This window comes from Chelmon rostratus, chromosome 12, assembly GCF_017976325.1.
Source record: "Chelmon rostratus isolate fCheRos1 chromosome 12, fCheRos1.pri, whole genome shotgun sequence".
NCBI lineage: Eukaryota > Metazoa > Chordata > Actinopteri > Chaetodontiformes > Chaetodontidae > Chelmon > Chelmon rostratus.
Window position 1 is genome coordinate 6,812,820 of NC_055669.1, and position 18,030 is coordinate 6,830,849.

An 18,030-nucleotide genomic window follows, 5' to 3' on the forward strand; every position below is an offset into this window, starting at 1 on the left:
TTTATACAAAAGACCTCTGAAAAAATATTGTCAAAAAATACACTGCCAACAATTTGAAGAGAATTGCACAGTTTTGAGAGAAATTGCACATAGTGGGTATGGATAAATTAGGTACAGTTATTGCTCTATTGCACAGTGATAAATATAAATGTGTCACAGTAGAATAAAAATATATATGCATACACTGTTAATGATTGCTGTATTTTTACGGTGAAATTCTACAGCCCACTCCCGTTTCTGTGGAATACGGCAACTTGCTGCAAGGAAAATTGCATTCTGGGAGACTTGTGTGGACAACCCGCGCCGATATTTGAATCCACAGCAGATCGCTGTAATGAATTGCAACGTCACAGCTGCAGAAAGCCGTGTAGCCAATCCAGTCTCAAGGAACGCATTTCCCTCCTCACCTTTGCTTCGGCGTTCGGTCTCCAACCTGGCTCTACGTCCGACAGAGACACTTCCTTGCTCGAATAAAGATTCAATTCAGGTAAGAACCAGACTAATGTTGATAACAGCCAGCATAAAGGCGAGCCTTATGCTACGTTCATTAGGGAATGCTAGCCTTATGCTGGTTATTAGCATAAGGCTAGCGCGACTTCGCGCTGTATGCTAACGTTTTTACGCTCGCGACAGACTTTCGAGCGGCTTCGACGCTTCATTCTCGTTATACCGTACAGTCATATTAACAACATTATCAGCGTTTAATAACGTCGATATTGTTTACAAACTTATTGAAACACTTCCGGCATGCTTTTCAAATTAAAAGCCCGTTCAAATACGGACTAGGTCGCTTCAGTTGTTTCAACAAGGCTTTAAAATGAAGAAATATCTCCCGATATATGTGCTTAATTCTTTGAAGGCTTCAAACAACTGCCATTTTATTGGGCTCATTTCACTTTAGGGGCAAAGTCTATGAGGGCCACAGTGATGTTGATAGGTACGTGTGTATTTCAGTGGGGTTAGGTATCTTTGGATTTTGTCAGATCATTCATTGACATGTTCCTTTTTTCCCCAGGATGTAATGCCTGTGGTGTTTTGAGTGACTGTAAGTACACACACTGCAGTTCAGTGTTGTCCAATCTTATGTAAATGTCCTGTGATGTAGGTCAAGTTTTTATCCTCTGTGTTGGTGTCTTCCCACAGAGCCTAGTGGATCCTGTCTGAGCAGCTATCCAAGAAAGCAAGCAACAAAGATGTCCAGTCTGCCCTGCAAGGAGAGGGAGTTGATGTAGCCTCCACTGTGCCACTTCTCTTGGCCCACTTCAAGGAGGACAAGGAAGGACTTCTCCTTCAAGCTGATGTAAGTTCCTTTCTCTTAAATGCACTTGTCTTTTGTTAATGCTTGTAGTGTGACATTGCTTGCATTGCCTATGTGTATTTCTGCTTGTAGGTACTCAGTGATTATCAATAATTACTTCACCATGTTCATTTCTTAGGACATGCACAGCCAAGACACAGGCAATGGTCCAAAGACATGCTGGATGCATGTGGCTGACATCTTGCATGTGTGTCATGCTTTTTTGAGAGTCTGTTGCGTTTAAGTCCAGGGGAAATGGTTGTGGAATCCTAGGGCAGGACAGTTTTTGTTTTGAATGTAATTGGAACATTATTAAACGGGCAGGTCATCAAATTAGTCAAATCAGGTTGGGAAGATTTCTTTATTTTTTGACTTTTGTATCATGTTATTGATTTGTTTATATCTGTAAGCTGATGAAATGGAATGGACTTTTCCTGTTCAGTAGGAAATGTGTCAGTTTGTGGGATTCCACAGCCATTTCTACAAGACTAGGTCAATGTTGTGAGCGAGGTAAGAATTCACAAATAATTGGGGTTTTTTTCTGCAGGCAGGTGCATCAGCTGCTGATGTCGAAGAGGCACTTACCCTGCCTGCCAGTCCTCGGTTGATACTGGTTGGTATGTGCTCTAAGTATATTGTATCAAATGCTACCAGTCATAAGCATTAATCTTTCATTGTTCTTTATTGGAAATATATGAAATCTGTTTGTTTCAGGTGATACTCCACATTGGATGCTGAGCATTGAGGGCCAGGTGGTGTGTGAGGGGACCACCTTTGTGTCTGGCCTTGCAGTACTTTTTGCGTCATATTACAACTTTAACCTGCAGTACCAGGATGAGGCGGCTTGTACGCTGGAGTTCATTCAAAGGTCAGCAGCTCTCACACTTTCACCTACATACAGATGGTACTACTTCCATGTTGCCTGTTTCATGCATGACTCTCAGGAGATTCACCTGTGAAGTCCACTCTCCTCTCCATCTTACTGACTCCAACTTTAATCGGATTGCTAAGTGCATGTATTTATTTTGTGCATTTTTTTGTGTTTTCCATCTAAAAATTTCAGACGGTTCATCGATATAAATCCTGAGAAGGGAACAAGAGCCCAACAAGGAAAAGTGGTGTCAAAGAAGACTGGAAGAGAAGTGCAAAAGAAGCCACACAATGTCAATCCACACGTTGCCACACTTCTGCGCAAGCTTATGGATTACAAGTGGGACTTTGGAAATTAGTCAACACGTACCCCCTCTCTCACACTGTGACACACACACACACACACATACACACAGGGAAGGAGGTGAGAGGGACAGAGGAGCAGGAAAGGGGAGAGAATGAAGAAAGGGATCGTGGTGTGAGGAATGTTTAGTTCGTCCAAAAATGTTCTAATAGAATGTTTTATAGTAAAAGGGACAGAGCAGCAGGAAAAGGTAGAGTGGGAAGAGAGGGACGCCAGTGTGAGGAATGTTTTGTTGTTCTAAATATGTCCCAGCTGAAATCCCTTTTTGCATTTGTTCTAAAATGACATAACATTGTCTGTTTAAAAAATGTTTGGTCAGTCAAATAAAATGTTTTACACTAAATTGCATTTGCTCTGTTTTTAAGTAGCTAGATCAAACATAGTGCTGCCATTATATTGCTATATTGAAAGCCAAATACTGTGAATTAAATTTACAGGGCTGTAAATGGAAATGAAAATCACAGAATAGTAGTGTAATAAAAATTACAGTAATAGTAGATATCAATATGAAATTGCTGTAAATGGAAATAAAAATCACAGAATAGTACTGTAATTAAAGTTACAGTACTATTTTGTAAATTATATTTACAGTAATACTGCTGTAAATTTACAGCAATTAGCTGGCTACTCTGCTGCCAGTAAATTACTGTAAATTTACATGTACATTTTTTACAGTGTAGGTTCAGTAGAGAAGAGAATGAAAATGTAATGTTGCACAAGGTATTTCGTGTATATGATTGCCAGCTGAAGTAACCATAAATCACACATTAGTGAAAAAAAACCAGTCTGAATATGGAAACCAGCGCTAAGTTAAACAATGCTGGGGTTGAACACTGACAGCTGTTGGTATGAAGGACCTGTGGCAGTGTTCCTTCTTACAGAGTAGATGCAGCAGTCTGTTTCTGAAGGACCTGCTGGGGGCCACCACAGTGTCATGCAGGGTGTGAGAAGGGTTGTCAATTATTGTCAGCTTGTCCTTCTCTCACCTTCATCCTCAGGGGTGTCCAGAGGGGCATTCCAGGACAGAGCCAGCTCTCCTGACCCGGTTGTTTAGTCTATCCCTCTCAGAGCTTCCACAGCCCCAGCAGACCACTGCGTAAATGATTGCAGATGCAAGATACTAGTGTCAGCACTGGGTAGTACTGGAGGCAAAGGTACCAGTCCACAAGCACCAAAAAAATTTGATAAATCGAGTATAAAAGTCAAAAGCCGGGTGAGACAAACAGAATAAGTGATTTTGAGCAACGTTCCTGATGTGACTTCAGTTGTCAGACGTGCTAGAGTGGAGCCTCCGCCATCTCCCAATCCTCATCCATCAGCAGCTCCATTTGACTGCATGTGCGAAACTGCAACATCATTTAACTGAAGAGGGGGATCACTGCCAAGGTTTCCAGTGTGTAACAAGCAGAGTGCAAATATTTTGAAGTAGCTACAGAGTTCAGTAACTGAGAGTGAAGTAAAGGTGTAACAATCAGTCTTATCAAGGGCGTTGCATAAAATACAGTAAGCCTGTATGTGAGGATGGCAAGTAAAAAAAACTTTATTCAAGACAAAACACATCGACATGCACGCCCAGAGTTTGCCAGAAAACATGAGAATGACCCAGCTAACATGTGGGAGGAAGTTTCGTGGCCAGATGAGACCAAGAAAGAGCTTTTTGGCCGAAATTAGCAGCATGTGTGATGCAAACCGAACAGCGCCCATGCCTCAACAAACACCATGGAGTAGTGGAATAAGGTGGTGTTAACATCATGCTCAGGTACCGTTTCTCAGCAGGGAATTGAATTGAAGGACAGAATACAGGGGAGACACTACAAGAGAACCTGTTTTAGTACGCTACAAAACTGAAGCTTCAGGCAAACAAGACAAAGCACAAGATCAAATCAACACAATTGGTAAAACAGTAACTTTTTGTTTTATGATGGCCAAAGTGCAGATGATAATCTGATTGAGAGTCTGCGGCACATGCTTACTTGTGGTCCACAAATGTCATTCAATCAATGTGAAAAACCTGGAGCAAATGTATCTTGAAGAATTGGGGAAAAACACTCCCAAATAGTGTGCAAAGCTGATAGATGCTTAACCCAAATGACCAAATCTTGTAGCAAAAGATCTTGGCTCTACCAAGTACTAATGTGTAGGGGTTGAATAGTGAAAAGCAGCATTTTTCTTTCAAATGTTCTGCTGAAGAATAATTCATCTAGCTTTCAATAATTACTTATTTACCTACAATACTTTTGCAAGCCAGTGTACAAGTGATGGCATGGAGACAAAGTTCCTCTAAGTGCAGCAGAGCCTCTAGAGTCATTCTGTTCCATTCAGGTGAACAATAGTTAAATTTCAATCCCTAATTTCTGTGCTAAAATGTTATATGAGTTAAACATCAATGGATCAGACAAATGGACATTATTTAAACCTGTGGTGCAGCATGTTTACACAGAAAGTAAGATAACCATCATCACCATGGCTGATTTTGGAGAGATCCTGAGGAACATTGGAGAATTTGGATTATTCCAGCAACTTACTCTATTCGCACTTAGCTTTCCAAATTTCAGTCAGTTTTTTGTGTTAGCAAGCCTGCTTTTTATTGAGTCAGATCCGGAGCGCCACTGCAACACAGACTGGATCCTCAGAGCTGATCCTAACCTGACCACGGGTGAGCAGCTGAACCTGACTCTTCCCCGGGAGGAGGACGGGACCTTCAGCAGGTGTCGGATGTTTGTCCCTGTGGACCGGGACATTGGTGCCATCAGGGAGTACGGACTCAATGAGACCACAGGGTGCCAGCATGGATGGGTGTACTACAACACGCTGTATGAAGCCACCATCGTCACTGATGTGAGTCAAGACTGGAGACAATTAATTATTATTCAACTACCTTCAGGAAACATTTCAGAAAAAAAAATGTACTTTCTTTTTTTTAACAGTTTCATCTGGTTTGTGACAAGGCCAACTTGGTGGAAGTGATACAAACAGTGTTGATGGCTGGTTTTTTTGTTGGTTCCCTGATGTTTGGACCTTTTGCTGAATCGTAAGTGTATTTTACGCATTAAAGTCAAGACAGTCAATCATATTTGGATGGATTAGCCGAAATCACAAGTTTTCCTCAAGGGGCTTTACAATCTGTAGAGCATATGACACAGGACAGAACAGACACAGGTACAACAGAAGTTAAGTGCACAGAACAGACCAACAAAAAATTACAATATGGGCAATCAGGATGACAAAATTATAGATAGACTGTAAGCATATGTAAAGAATACGGATCTGCGAAGACGTCAAGCAACTTCAGGGGTCAGATGTATAAGCTAGGGGTCAACCAATTTTTTTTTGCTGGGCCAATACAAATACCGATAATTAGTAATCAAGGAGACTGATAACCAATATTTGGACCCGATGTGTGTACATTTGTAGTAAAAATTAAAATGTTAGTGTCGAAATTTAGAATAACCACTGGTCGAATGTAAGTAAGTACATTTACAGTCCAGTTTTGAGATACTTTACTTCGATTATATACTTCTACTCCACTACGTTTATTTGATAACTTTAGTCATTAGTTACTTTGCTGATTTGGATTATTAATACAAAATATAAATCAACTAAGAAACCATGGTCTATTATTTGTAGAATAAACAATATAAACAATATAAAGTAGTTACAATTTGCTCCACCCTAATTATAATCCAGTAATATAATATACTATATTTTTCTGAAATGGGCCATTCAGCACAGTTTTGGTACTTTAAGTATATTTTGGTGCTAATACTTTCATAAGATTTTAAATGCAGGAATGCAGTATTTTCACCACTGAGAAAAACTGCAACACAGAACTTTGGTTGAAAGTATATGACAGTGAACTTTTCAACATTATCTTAATAAAAGTACAGGGCGATCCAGTGGCGATCCAGTGGCGTCAGTCAGTAACGACGGGCCCCAGTGCAGGCTATTATGACAGGTCCTTGAGCTCCTCAGTTAAGAAGCAAGCACACACACACATACGCTCCCACCTGCCAACAAAAATACATGTTAATCAACACCTGCGCCCAGTCTGACCTGCAAATCACCAACTTGATGCATTACAACAAATATCAGCTTGACTGTCAGGATCGCGCTGCAATCTGCTTCCTGCTCTGCAACAGGCTGATCCTGCTGCTGTTTCTCCCCCACACACACTGATGGGAAGGTTTACATTTGACATGTTCAAATTGTTACAAATTTGGTGATTCAATTGTTTAACAGGAAAACAAGTAATCCTTCATCAGAGACATGAAGTTTGTATCTCGCCTTTTCCTCCTCTCGTTCTCTCCCTCTTTTTCCCTACATATCGTAACAGTGAGTTTTAACTCAGTCCACATGTGGAGGTCTGTACTGCCTGTTTTTAGCTGCTGTTTGGCTGCAATGTGTAAAAAAAGAATGAAGGTCACAGTTTCAGGATTTAAGCTCTTGCACTCTGAGCCATAAATACTACACTTGACAAACGCATAAAAATTGAACATTATTATACAGGATGTGTTGAATTTCTTTGGTATTGCACACATAATACTAGTGCCCATTCCTAGTGTGAACTGATACACTTCCAAGTGTCAAGTATTCGGTGTTCGGTGGATTTAGCTACCTCATGGCATGGATCATCTTCAGCATTTATTAAATGGAGCTCATGGTTATTGCTATTTCTGTCGATCTCTTCATTAGCACTCACATAACCAGCTGTAATTTTGGTGTGTTTGTCATGACAGAAACTGTTCTTGAATGTTACTCTGAATGATACTGAAACATTTTGTTCTTTGCTTTTTCTGTTTCAGGTTTGGTCGCAAACGAGCAACTCAAATTCCACTTCTTATATATGTCGTATTTAATGCACTAACAGCCCTGTGCCCCAATGTCTACTTATATTTAGTATTGATGTTCTTGGTGGGGGTTGGAGCTGGAGGATATCGCGTCAACTGCATTGTGCTGAGTATGAATACTGAGTTTACATATGTCGGATAAGGTAGCAAGTACTGACTCTCAGTCTTTCAGCACAACAGATTAAGCAGCTTGCATAATGACAAATGGACTGCAATATTATGAGTTAAATAAACCCAAGTTTCCCAAGTGATTGAAAGGTACAGAAGCAGGTATTATAGGATAGGTATTTTGCCTAATGTTTGAAACGTTCAAAACCTGAACTCTTTTACTGCACTTATTTTACACGAGTGGTTGTTTTCATGTAATTTACGGCATATTTCTTTCATTGCAGTCACTGAATGGATCGGAGTGTCCAAACGATCATGGGGGCCATGTTTGTGTCAGATATTTGGTGCGGTTGGACAGTGCATCCTCGCCGGCATGATATACGTCGTCCGAGACTGGAGACTGGCTCAGCTGATCACATCCGCTGCTCTTGTAGTGCCTGTTATCTACATCTGGTGTGCATTAACTTTTCAACTGCCCGTCATTGTTTTATTTGTGAATGATGGACTGTTTCATCCGTTACTTTCTTTGTTTCTATCAGGTTTGTTCCAGAGTCTGCCAGATGGTTGTTAAGCAGAGGAAGGACAGAAGAGGCGAAACAGCTGATTGTCAAGGCAGCAGCCATCAACAGAAACACTGTTCCATACTCTCTGCTGGAAAATGTACTAAAGCGTAAAGCTGCTACATACAGTACTTAAGCATTGGGCTTTCTACTCTATTTTCTATGACAAATGTATAATAACTGATACCAAATGAGATCCCTGGTGAAATTTTCCACTTACCTTGTCGTCAAAGATCTCTCCATTATTTTATTTCTGAACAACACTTGCTTGTCAATCAACCTGTGGGGGGAAGGGAAGTTATGATTAGTTTCTCTGTCACTCTGCCTAGACTCAGACAATGTGCTTCATTGGGCTCAAACTCAAAGTGTTATTAAAACACCAGTAAAACAGCAACTTTTCTCAGAATCATTTTAACAATATAACTCTTGGCATACTTGCCTGTCTTGGACTGATGTCTTCATTCAGGAGTTAGTGCTGGTGCTGGTGCTGTAGGGCCTTCTGGCAATCCTTCAGGGACCCCCTGAAGATGTTGGTGATGAGCTGGTAGAGTCACCAACACTGGGTCCTCTTATCTAAATGTTTCTCAACCTCTTTTAGAAGTTCCACAGTGAACATGTGGTTGTTCACACTCAAGAGTCACTGGATATTGATGTACTGTATATGCCATTGCTTATTTATTTATTTCATTGCCTCTTATTAATTTAGAGAGAGAGATTTCTATTTATCATGTGATAAACAACCAGCACTCCTCCCAGTAGACAACACACAGAAAATGACAGATTCACTTGTGTAATATCAGTGTATTATAAATCATGCAAATGTGCAATAATGTGAATTCAACCTTTGCCTTGTTTTACTAATTATATTGTTTACTTGCATGTTATATCTTGCTTTTTTAACTGATGCATCTTATGCACTATCCCCTTTGCAAATTTCTCTGCAGTGGGATTAATAACAGATTATTTTATCTCTTAATGTTTCTGCCACAGATTGCAGTCAAAGACACTGTGAACAAGGGAGGCATAAAAGTTCTTTTCAGCTCACCTCTGCTGACCAGATATTTCGTCATTGTTGCATTTGCATGGTAAGCTGAAATGTCCAAAAGCTCTACTGAGTTAATAAAAGTGTGGACAAAATGTATTAGTATTGTAACCTGAGATGTCAGACTGTCAGGTCCTGTCACAGTCCTGTCTGGTTTTGTTGTTTCCTGGGTTTTTGTTGTCTGTTCGCACTGTTTCCCTCCTCTGCTCCTCCCCAACCTGCTTTTCCCTCCACATTTTCTCCCCACATCCACTTTGCATCAGCCTCGTTGGCCCTGCACTGTTTGCACTGCTGCCCCGACCTTTTCTGTTCTCCTGTTTCATCACCTCATTCCCTCCCATGAGCTTCTCTGTCCATCTCTCCACCTGCACCTCATTACCTCACTTCAGCCTTTGTTGAGTCATCTACTCAGTTTACCTGTTCCTGTGTCTCAGTTTCTGTTGAATTTGCAACAACAACTTTTGATCCTGTTTGCCTGCTGTCTCCTGCCATTGGTTCCACCTGCGCTGCACAGAACGACGCCACCAATCATGGACCCAGCAGATGCTGTATCTGGTTTATGACCTTCTAAGATTTTTGGGGGAAGGCATCTTGTGAGGAACAGGGGGGCAGCTCTGTCTTTGGCTCAAGACAAAGTGTCTGTAAAGCCTTGGTTAAGGAACTCCATACCTGGGTGGGTCACCGACATTTTTAACACCACTGCTTCCCATCCAGCATGCTAGCCTCCAACCGGTTCCACCATCTAGTCTGCTAGCCACCGACCAGTTCCTCTTCCTGAGCTGGCTAGCTTCCACCTCTGATTCTTGGGAGACTCATTTCTTGGGCCTAGCTATCAAGATTGGAAAGAAAGTCGCAAGAAAGTGACGCTCCCAGTGATGCTGAGGCTCTCTGTCATCCTGTTACTTTTATTTTTTATTTTTTGCTGTAGTGCATGACAGCATCCAGACTGCTAACCTCCAGCCAGTTCACTGGTTGGCAGCCACAGAAACAGCCAGTTCCCTGCTTGATCTTATCCTGGAGACACTTTCTGCTTTGCTTCCAGAGGAAGCATGGCTCCTGCTATCGTCGTGCCTCTCAGCTGCTCAGCACGGTGAAGTACCTGCTGTCTTTGTTGACAAATGCTGCTCTTCTTCCTGAGTCAGCTGACATCTCTTCAGCCCCTCGGTTGACCGACAGCAAACTGGTTCATGAGTCTGTCTCAGGGACTGGGAATCAGGAACACATTTGTTCCTGATTCCCAGTCGGCGGTCCAGCTGACTCCTGTTCTTGGCTTCAGTTGGCTGTATCTGCTCCTGGTCTGGCCTACACCCACACATTAGCTGCAGCATTCTTCTGTGCTTGTGCAGCAGACACCTCCTGTTTCTGCTGAGCTGCAACAACCTGCTGAACCTGAGCTGCAGTCTCCTGTGGTGGTGTTTCAAGCGCCTCCACTGGCCGCCCGCTCGTCTCCCTGTCACCAGCCTCCAGTCCCGCCGGTCTGTTGCCGGCCTCCAGCCGCCAGACTCCGGTAGCCTCCTGCCTGACCTCCTGAGGGGTTTGGTTTTCACTGTTCCACTGTCTACCAGATGCCCCTGGACTTTGCTTTATTCATTTCAGATTCTGCCACTGTCATCTGGCCTGCAATCACCTCATTCCCCTCACCTGAACTTCCCCACCCATCTCCTCACCTGCACCTCATTTCCTCATTAGCCCCAGGACACATATACCCGCCCCTTTTCCTCAGTAGTCGGATCACTGTAATTCCTTTTGATTGCTGCCATGTTGCTTTGCTTTTGAGTTACCTATACCTGTACTTTCTCACCTGTCAAGTTACCTGTGTCTGCCTGTAAACTCATATGCATATTCAACTGATCATTAAATCATTGAACTGTTCCTTCCTACTCCTGCTGCCTCACTCATTTGGCTGACACCAATCACAAATCTGGAACAACTAAGCAACTGTTCAAAAATCAGCATACGTCTGTTATGGATATTCTGTAATGTGTTCCTCTTTTTTTTTTTTAAGGTTTTCACTGAATCTTTCCTACTACTGCCTGTACTTGAACATGGAAAAATTGGGCATGAACATCTTTGTGATACAGCTCATGTTTGGTGCTATTGAAATAGCAGCTACTTTACTCTCCATGTGGCTGTTGGAGGTTTTTGGGAGAAGAATAATCTTGATGTCAACACTTCTGGCGGGAGGACTCTTGTGCATACTTATTCTAGCTGTTCTCCAAGGTAAACCATTTGGTTTGGTTAGCAAAATGACAGTTTCATGTGTAGTCCTGCTTATCAAATCTAATTGTTTTTGGTTTGTTTTCAGGATATGCCACTGCTCTCTTATCTTTAGTTGTCGCAGCACGTTTTTTCCTAATCTGGGCTGCTTCTGTATGTAGTATATTTTTGCAGGAGTTGGTTCCAACATCTGTCAGGTAGGTGTCAGGCTTTTGAGATGTATTTAAAAGTGCTGTCCATTACTTTATTAACCTACTCTGGTGTTCAGTATCTTGACATGCTGCCAACAAGTACTGAAAGGTTAAAACAATCACAAGAATACATTTGAAAGTATAGTGTGTTACCTGTTAACATCAATCTTTCAGACAAACGGCCACAGCTTTAGGAACCATGTCAGCAAAAGTAGGTGCATTACTGGCTCCAATGCTCAACATCTTGGCCACGTACCACTGGGCCATACCCACCACAGTCTTCAGCAGCCTTACACTGGTCAGTGGAGCTCTCAGCTTCCTGCTTCCTGAGACCAGGAGAAGAGAGCTTCCTGAGTCAGCTGATTAGGCCAAAACCAACAGGTGGGCAAATATGTTCCATCATTTTATATGTTGTTGGCCAAGTTCATAGCTCTTAATTTCCACCACTTCCTCCCTTGATATCTCTCATCTGTCCTTTGTCTTTCAGAAATTGTATCTCCACAAGAAGAGCAAGTATTCCATATCTGAAATCAACAGAGATGTAGACGGGTGTCTGATGGTTTGTTCTTTAAAAATCCAACATGAATTTGCTTCAGACAATACATCAGTCATCACTTACTGTACGTCAGCATTCCCAACCTGTAATGTGAGGTCACAAGTAGATACAAGCCAAAAAAGTTGGGAACCATTGACTTGCATCATACCATCCCAACAGACCAAAAAACAGTTGTAGTAATTAGGAGCTATACATACATGTTTTGTACACAGAAATATTTTTTTAATTTTGCTTTTACAATTGTATGCTGCTTTAATTGTCAATATTTGAGTTGTCAGTGATTCTTACATCATATTTTGAGCCTGTGTGCTAATAAGAGTGTAGTATGCAACCTTTCTGACATTTCTTAATTGAAAACAGTGCAATACACGAGATAATATATTTAATGTTTGAACTGATCATCTTCATTGATTTTCATAAATATTTGCTTATTCTGAAGTTGATGCAGCAACATGTTTCAAACAAGTTGGGACAGGAGCAACAAAAAACTTGGAAAGTTGTGGAACGCTCTAAAAACACCTGTTTGGATCATTCTAAAGGTAAACAGGTTGATTGGTAACAGGTGATAGTATCATGATTGGGTATGAAAGGAGCATCCTTGAAAGACTCAGTTGTTCACAAGCGAGGATGGAGCGAGGTTCACCACTTTGTGAACACATGATTGGATAAAGGATAAAGTTCACACTGATTTTACAAATTTCTTTTATGTGCACCTTTCCCAACTCTTGAAAGAGCGTGTCGGTGTTCCCTGATGGCTACATGTCAGGCTCCGCCTCTTCACAGATTGGCTAAAGAATTGGCTTTTACAAGTATCAGAGGGTTAAATTCGCATGTAGACATAAATGAATGGCCTAAACATGTTTTTCATATTTTAAAAATGTGAATTGATTAATACTAGTGTTTGTACTTAGATGTCTGATGGCAATGGTTTCAAACCCAAATAAATAATTAATCAAATGTATTAAAGAAACAAAGACACATGCATCTGCTTTTTTCATAACATAAAATGATCAATAATTTCTTCCTGGTTTGTAAGAGAAGGTCTGACTGGAACAGTAGTAGATGTGGAAATGTCACCATCTGTCTGTTCGTCTGGTAACCACACTGCAGGAGCCTGACAGGATACATTTTTGACCAGGGACACAACACCACCATCTTAATCATGTTTGCTGGGTTATGAGTACTCATAACTGAAAGGGAGTATTTGAATGAATGAACTTTTCTCTGATAATGTGTATGATGACTAAGGGGAGGAAGCGAGGTGTCCATTAATGTAGCTCAACACTGTGCTCTAGCTGCTGCAACTGACAGTACACATTATAACCATAAAATATTACAGAACATAAAGACACTCAAACATCAGAAAGTGAAAAACACTAAATATGAGGCTTGATCTGACTTGCTGGTAATGCACATCATTTCATCCATCCCACCTCAACACTCAGCTTCATGTCCCACCTGACCACAAGGCTTTCAGGTGCATGAAGTAACATAAAAGTGCCAAATGACTTTTTTAAAAGAAGGAGCTAGAGATAGGTAGAGATTATTTTGCCAATTTCTATATGTTTTCTAAATATTTTCTGTTGATGTTCTAGTAGAAGGCTAGAGGTGTGGTTGAATAGATGAAAAAATGCATCCTATGTCTTTTCCTGAACACAGATGTGAAGGTGAATTCATGAGGACTTACGCACATAAAATAAAACATAAAAAAGAATAAAACTACATCCTGACTCTTGAGTTTCGTTGGCTGTCTAGTTGAAGTTATGACACCTTAGCAAGGGCAGTATAGACATATAAAGAAAAAGATCATATTAATGTCTTGTATAAATTAGCTGTTACAACAATTCACATGTACATTCACTCTATTAATGGTTGAAGCCCTTGAGGCACTTGAGAGATTGGACTGTTGCTAGGCTTGTTGGGTCTGATCAACAATGGCTGCAGTAGGGGAAATTTCCAATATTCAGATGGCCTGGCAGTGGGCCTCCAGATGCTGGAACCTACTGGCTCTCGGAGATCTCAATGGAGATCTTTGTCCATGTCCTTTGCTTCAACACCCAAAGATGTTGGCTCTTGGAGTAATTGGCGTCGTCTGTATCCAAACTGGTTACCAGATCAGCCTCAGCTCACCTCCACCTGCAAGGACCACTGCCTCCGGTCTGGTATCTTACTTTTCCACAAGATTTATTTTATTGTTTTAATTTTTATTGTTGTGTTTTATTACTGTGTTGTATGTTTTATTTTTAATTGTGTTTATTGTTTTATTGATGGTGCTACTGTTCTTATTGCTTTTGTTTCATAATTCATGTTTGTTGTTTTTACCCTGTAAAACACATTGTAGACTTTGTTTTGGAAAGCTTATACATAAATGAATATTATGCTGCATTGTTATTATTAGTATAATCATTCTTAAGTATTCAGTATTATTTGGTGCAGTTGCACAGTGCGTCCTTGCTTATGCTTTCTGCCATCTGAGCATTTAAGTATGAGTCTCACTGTCTGTGATTACAGGTGAGAGGGATAGAACCCAAACACAGACAGAGGCAGGTAGATAAAATCATTTCAGTGATTTATTTTGTAAGTAGGAAAAAAAAGTCACTAGGCAGGCAAGGGTTTAAACCTGCAGGTGCCTACCTGCCTGCCTACATGTAGGTTACCTGCCTTACCAGATAACAGGGTTCCAGGAAACCAGTAACAGGGTGCAGAGTCCAACAGCTTGCAAGGCTGTGCACAAAGCAATAACTTTGACAATCAACTGGACTCAGGTATATCTCATTTGCAGTGTACTGCAAGTGAGATACAGTGTATTCATTAGTGAGCTTTTTTACGTGACTTGTCACCTTTGGACAGAGCCGGGCTTCCTGTTTCCCTCTGCCTGCAGTCTGTATGGTGTATTTTTGTAAAAGGCTGTAAACAGGTTCATATCTGCTGCACAGGTGGACATTTCAATGCACCAGATGTATTTCTGATAGTGATTTAGCTTGTGAGCCATGCCAAAAATAACATATCTACTATAAAAAAAAGCACTATGATTTGTCCCTTTGCTTTCACACAAACTATTTGTACCAGAGTCCACTTGGTACTGGTCTTGGTCTGGTTGTTTGGTCTGCACCAGGGTTTGATGGCAGTTTTCACATTAGGTCAAATGAACTGCACTAACCAGGCAAATGGACCAGGGTTCACTTTAACTGAAGCAAACAGGACAGGTGTCAGAGCACCCTAACTCCACAACTCTTTGCAAGAAAGCAAGCACATTTTTCAAAAATGTCAAACTATTGCTTTTAGAGCCTCATGAAACAATGGCCTGCCCTGATGTTCAGTATGAACCATATGAGATGCTGTCTGGTGTTTACATTTATTTAAACTTCAAGGGGTCATCAAACAACACTGCCTCAGTGCTTAAAGTTTAAATTTTATTACAGATTATATTTTAGTCAATACATGCAGAACAAAAAAATTTCAGATCAGAATATTTAGAATTTTAACGTCTAGACTGTTTACAGACATTCAACAGTCAAATTACAACTAGTTATCAATCTTGAATCCTTAAGTTTATTAACTTTAATTTATTCATACAAAATGACTTAAAATATACATCTATCCAACAAACATCACATCCTCTGCTTCTCTTCGTGTTAATTAAAATCATATCGTGTCATGAAATGCATTAATTTGCAGCTGTAATAGAAACATACTGTATTTACTGCACACATTTCAAATTGCATTAATGTTGTCGATTATGTTTGAGACAGATTTCTAAATAAAAAGCAATAGTGAATGAAAACAATTTCAGCTGTGTTTTTGCTAAGTAATTAAAGGTTAAGTGGTACATCCATTACATCCATTTAAGTGCTCTTTAAACACATCTTTGTGTATTATTAAGATGACAATACAGTCCTGCCATTATCCGAGTAAATCATCCATCCAGCTATTACTTGTGACAGTATTTTCGGCTGTCAGCTTAGTGCTGTTGTTGTTGTCCACAAAGAAATTCACATTACTTGGCTCAGACACTGGCAGCAACTGTGGTTCTGATGCAAAGATGACGTCAGCAAAAAGATCTGTCTGAGCTGAAGGAGCCGCAGGAGCAGATGCATCTGAGCCCAGTAAATTATTCAGTGAGCCAGAGGTGTCTGGAGTGGATGGCAGCATTGTAAACACATCTGCACTGTTTGACAAGTCACTAACTCCAAAGGTGTCATCAGGAAAGGCAGACGGTTGGTTTGTGGAAGCATCAGCTCCTCCTTGATCGGACTCATTAACAGTAGGTGACGGAGTGAACAAAACGTCGTTTGAGCTGAATATGTCAAAGTCGGTAACCTGCTCTATTGTCTGGCTGCTTGTGTCAAGAGGAGTTGAGGTTTTGTCCTCATCTTGGTTTATGGGTTCTGGGTCAGGGACAATAAGCTGATCCGTCATGCCAAGCATCACTTCATTCTCAATCATTGTTGGTTGTGAGTCAAGCAGACTAGAAGAATCTGCAGAAGCAGCTTCAGACAAAGCTGTGTCACTCAGAGAAGATGCAAATATATCACTGGGTGTGTTCCCAAAGATTTCCTGAGAGTCAGGCTCACCAAAAGGATTGGAGGAATCTTGAGGGAGTTCACGGTTGACATCAGGAATGGCTCCGCTGCACACGTCTCTTCCTTCTACACCTGGTGCATCAAGCAGTTCATCTGGCTTTTGAACAGTTTCATCAGTATTTTTCTGAATGGCCAAAGGATCAACAAGGGCTGAACTGAAACTGTCCCCAAAAGCATCATCATTAAACGGAGCACCCAAAACTTCATCACCCCTTTCCTCGGCTAGTAAAGGATGGACAGACTCCTGAGACTCTTGGCTCACTGACTGCACAGCAGTGGGAGGATCAGTCAGAAACAGGCCTGTTGCCTCACTGCTTTGTAAATCTGACTCCTGATCACTGGTTGGATTTGCATCTGTTTGGTCTAGAGCTGTTGGATAATGTTGTGCTTCACTTGCTGAAGTCTTGATGGGGTCGGCTGGCTGTGCGGGTGTGCTTTCAGCCTCAGTGTTGTTACTATCTGAGGTGCTGGGCTCAGCAGAACGTGATGTTTCCTTTGTGTGCTCACCAGCTTCTTGTTCCTGAGGTGGGACTTGAGATATGTTGTCTTCCTTTTGCATCTCTTCGGCAATGCCCTCATTTGCCTCCTCTGTCTTTTTGTCATCAGCATGTGTTTTGTGACTTATGTCATCTTGCACAGCTGATTTCACGGTGTCCTCAGCCTTCTCAGAGGACGACTGAAACAGTCTTCCAAAGAGTCCACCATTAGGTTTGACATCTAGTTTCTTGTCATCTTTTGCTTCAGTTTTGTTCGTTTTGTCATTTCCACCTGATGTGAAGAGCTTTGACAAAGGACTCTTTCCTTTGGACCAGGATCCCAGTTTGACCTTTTTCTTTTCAGCCTGTTTTGCAGTACCCATCAGAGAATTTGTTCTTGCAACAGGCTTCCTCTGACTATCACCGTTTTCTTGGCCGTTGGCTGAGTCACTCTTTTCTAATTGATTTTTATTCCTTTCAAGGCTTGTCTCCTCTCTGCTCATGTCTTCTGCAGGACTGTGCAGGGTTCTTGAGCTTTCTGATTCCCACATGTCTTTCGAAATGACATGCGACACCTCAGATGGCTCTTGGTGTTTCACAACTTCTTCAGTTGAATTAAAAGCTTCAGTGTCAAGTGACTCCTCTGCCTTGTTTTCACCTCCATTCAGAACAGTTATGTCTGTCTGTGGGATCTCTTGTCTGCTCTCCACTTTAACATCTGACTGTTTGTTCGACACGTTGCTCATTTTTAAATGGCATTTATATTCAGGGATTTCAAGGTACACCTCACTATCGCTTTGTTCTTTGCTGAAGTTAGAGAGCGAATGGTCAGACTTATTTCTGTCACTGATATCTTTTAAATTCTTGGATTTGTTCAGTTTGCTCGGCTCAGTCTGGTCTGAACGCTGCGTACTGAGCG

At 41.2% G+C, this 18,030-nt stretch overlaps 1 long non-coding RNA gene and 1 pseudogene across 1 annotated transcript; both read left to right on the forward strand.

Annotated features, from left to right (window-relative positions):
• The first annotated feature begins 370 nt into the window (after positions 1 to 370).
• Positions 371 to 2,832, forward strand: LOC121615496. The gene is made up of 6 exons (XR_006007262.1): positions 371 to 487; positions 1,016 to 1,045; positions 1,144 to 1,300; positions 1,845 to 1,914; positions 2,012 to 2,165; positions 2,361 to 2,832. It is a non-coding gene; the product is annotated as an uncharacterized LOC121615496 (long non-coding RNA).
• Positions 2,833 to 4,994: 2,162 nt separating this feature from the next.
• Positions 4,995 to 12,844, forward strand: LOC121614833 (annotated as a pseudogene).
• Positions 12,845 to 18,030: the final 5,186 nt, after the last annotated feature.